We start from the raw sequence: 3,704 nt of genomic DNA, 5'->3' as shown, positions 1-3,704 counted from the left end.
CTTGTGTAGCTATTACCGGGTCGTCAACACGAGTAGATACTTCAAAAGGTTTCATTGGCTTGGGTTTCACCCCAATATGACCAACAATATAAGGAGTGATATACGACAAGATAGATCTCGAAAGATCAATGCATAAACATCATGAGAGAATATGGATAATATACATGTAACAACGTCAGGGGAGGACTCAAGATCTTGGCGTCCGGCTAAAGCATAAATATGGGGCTGGGAGCCACCTGAACTGGATGCTCCCTGTTGACACCTTTTGACTCGCCATGCTTAAAATTCACGTTTCAGGGAGCCCTGATCGTTAAAAGAGCACGAAGTACACCTTTTACACATTTTGTTACATTTTTGACGATTTATTGATAAATGTCCTCATTTTAGGAGTTTTATCAATTTATTGTCATTTTTCAAGAATCATTATTTTTGCACATGTACAACGAATACTACCACATTTTGTGCAACTAATAATTGTTTCTTTATTTTATAGCAATACATTTTCATATCTTATACATGCTTCTTAATTTTATAGCAATACATTTTTATATCTTATACATTAATATTTATAATTTATACTTGCATTATTATTTATACATGTATTAATTAACTATACTTTAGTACAGTCCGTTGTTGACACCCAATTTTGTCCCTCCTTTATTCCAATTAATAAATCAATATCTTATTTTTACCCTTACTTTATTATAATTTCTACTACTATATTAATAGTGTTAAGTATCAATACGTCATACATCGCTACTTACTTATTATGTATTGATTATAAGATATAACTTAGGTAATATTTTACTCTATTATTGCTTTGTTTATATTTTATGTACTAAAAAATGATAAGATTACTATATTAACGCTAAATTATGAAATCTATTATTATTGTTATTACTATTATTATTATTATTACTACGTAATATATTTGATCTAATTTAGAAGCCAAAAGAAATACAAGGAAAAAGATATTTCAATCCCAAAATTCAGACCACAACAACCCATATTTTACACCCAAATTGGCCCAACACCCACAACAGCCCACTATCCGAAATATTCAACCAGCCCAACTCCCTACCAGCCCATACCCGTTCCATACCCGACCCGACCGGCCCACTATTATTATTCAACTGAAAAACCTAATGAACAAAAAAGGCAGCCGCACTCTTTCTCTTCACGCCTCCTCTTCTTTCATCTCCTTCATCTTTCCTCTTCCAAACAAAATCCATGTTTCCTTTCAACTATGGCAGATCAAAGCAGACCCATTTTCGTGCAACGATCTCTCTCCTCCCTCTCTCTCCTTCAACGAAAACGAAAATCACAGAAACCCTTTTTGTTCTTACAGGCCATTGATGTGCCGTGAATTTCGGCACATTTTATGCCTTTGTAACTAAAAGTGTTGCTTGTTTTTAAGTGTTTTTACATTGTTTCTTATGTTATTTTTGTGTTTTATAGGGTTGGTTAACTAGAATCGGAAATGAGATGAAATGCTGAAAAACGGACAAATTGGAGCTAAATGACGGTCCGTAACTCATGTTACGGACCGTAACTGGATCCGTAACTCATGTTACGGTCCGTAACATTGAACCGTAACAGGAGCCAAATTTCCAGAAAGTTTTCATGGAAACATCAGTGTTACGGTCCGTAACTCATGTTACGGTCCGTAACATCTCACCGTAACATCAGCCAAAATTCCAGAGAGTTGCCAAGTAATTGTCACAAGTTACGCTTCAGAAGGACGGACCGTAACACAGGTTACGGTTCGTCGCATGGTGGCCGTAACAACAAGTGGACAAATGACGAAATGAAGCACGGATCGTAACTTGAGTTACGGTCCGTAACGATGCGGCGTAAGGGCATTTTTGTCCAGAAACTTGGCGCGATTTTTGGCTCTATAAATACTTAAGTAAGGTTTTAATTCAGCAGCCAGATATATTTTTGAGAGCATAAACTCTAGGTTTTTCATATTAGAAGTTTTTGGAGCATTTAAAGTAAACTACTTCACTTCCATTCCACCTTGTAATTGCATTGTAAGTATATTATGTCAACTTTTAAGCTTTCTTTGCTAGTCAAGATTATGAGTAGCTAATTTTAAAGCTAAGGTTGTGAGTCCCATGATGGATATTATGTGAATTGGTTTCTATTATTGATATATGCATAATGGTTGTTGGTATTCATTCAGTTTTTGTGATTTAGCGTTGGGTGATGATTGCAAGCATTATCCTAAGCCATTATATTAGTATTGGTAAGATTGAATGACAATGACTCGAGGCGTTAACCCTCGTTTAATAGACTAACTTAGGGGTGAGAACAAGTCTAAATTGGTATTTTTGGTCATTCTTCGATTGCAACTCTTTTACATTCGGAAGAATCATAAAGAGGAAATATGACTTAACTGTTGGAAAACATTAAGAAGTTCTTAAGAGACCAAGTGCATATTCATAGAACAACCATTAGAAGTATATCACATTGAAACCTGAAGCATAATATCTAATCAAATTGGGGAACACAACCTTAGTCTCTATTTCGCATTAAATACAATTTCAGTCAAAATACTTAATTACATTATTCAACAACTATTGTAAACTATCGGGAATAGGATTATAGCTTTTAAAGACTAGTATCGCATACGATTAGTACTCTTTTCTCTCCATATTCCCTGTGGGATTTGACCCCAACCTTGTTGGGTTACTATATTTGACAACGTCCGCTTTACATCATTAATAGGTGTAATTTGAGCGTATCAAATTTTGGCGCCGCTGCCGGGGAATACGGTTTAGAAATTACTAATTGTTGTGTACTCTTCTTTAAAACTTTTTCTATTCCATCACACCTTGTTTGCTGTTGTAGCAAACCAGGTGAACATGGCAGGAACACACAATCGCAATCAAGTAAACCAAGGGGGAATCCAAGTGAACCATCCTGCACCAGAAGAAGAGGAGGATGAGAATGTATTTGCAGAATTCATCGACGAAGCTGATTATGCTTCTGCTGTAGTTCCTCCTAGAATGGGAAATGCTAATTTCAAAATTGATAGTTCTATCTATCAGCTATTGAAACTTGAAGGCTATTTCCGAAATTCTTCGGAGGATTGTCCATTCCGACACCTGAAGAATTTCCTGCATGTATGTTCTCAACAATCCCAAGGTGTTGTTCCTGTTGATGCACTGCGGTTACGAGTCTTCAAATATTCCTTGGTTGGCCAAGCAAGGGAATGGTATGAAAAGCTCCCCAGCAATACCATTCATACCTGGAACGAGTTAGCCAATATATTCTTGAAAAAGTGGTTTCCACCAAGCAAAAAGGCTGAGCTTAGGGACAAGATCTTTGAGTTCAAACAACTTCCGGGGGAACAACTATATGCAGCATGGGAGCGTTTCAAGTATTATCTAGCTCAATCTCCGAATCATGGATTTCCGGATGCTATCCTCACCGAGAAATTTTACAAGGGGTTAGATACCATGAATCAAATTGCTGTCAACACTGCAGCTGGGGGATGCTTCATGGACAAATCATTTGTCAACATCACCAGGTTGCTCGACAAGCTTACTACCCACAACCAAGCTTGACATTCTAGTGATAGTGAAACCCTGTCATATGGTAGTCCCTCTGCTGCCGCGGTGGCCAAAGAAAACCATGAGCGAGATCATGCTTTTTCTCAATTGCAAACCACCGTGGATTTATTATCGAAGAGGCTTATA

At 37.0% G+C, this 3,704-nt stretch overlaps 1 non-coding gene across 1 annotated transcript; it reads right to left on the bottom strand.

Annotated features, from left to right (window-relative positions):
- Positions 1-3,311: 3,311 nt before the first annotated feature.
- On the bottom strand, positions 3,312-3,418 carry LOC132616287 (small nucleolar RNA R71). Its single transcript, XR_009573078.1, has one exon. It is a non-coding gene; the product is annotated as a small nucleolar RNA R71 (small nucleolar RNA).
- Between the last annotated feature and the right edge of the window lie 286 nt (positions 3,419-3,704).

The sequence above is a fragment of the Lycium barbarum genome, chromosome 10 (genome assembly GCF_019175385.1).
Source record: "Lycium barbarum isolate Lr01 chromosome 10, ASM1917538v2, whole genome shotgun sequence".
Lineage (NCBI taxonomy): Eukaryota > Viridiplantae > Streptophyta > Magnoliopsida > Solanales > Solanaceae > Lycium > Lycium barbarum.
This window is presented reverse-complemented; position numbering and strand designations above follow the sequence as displayed.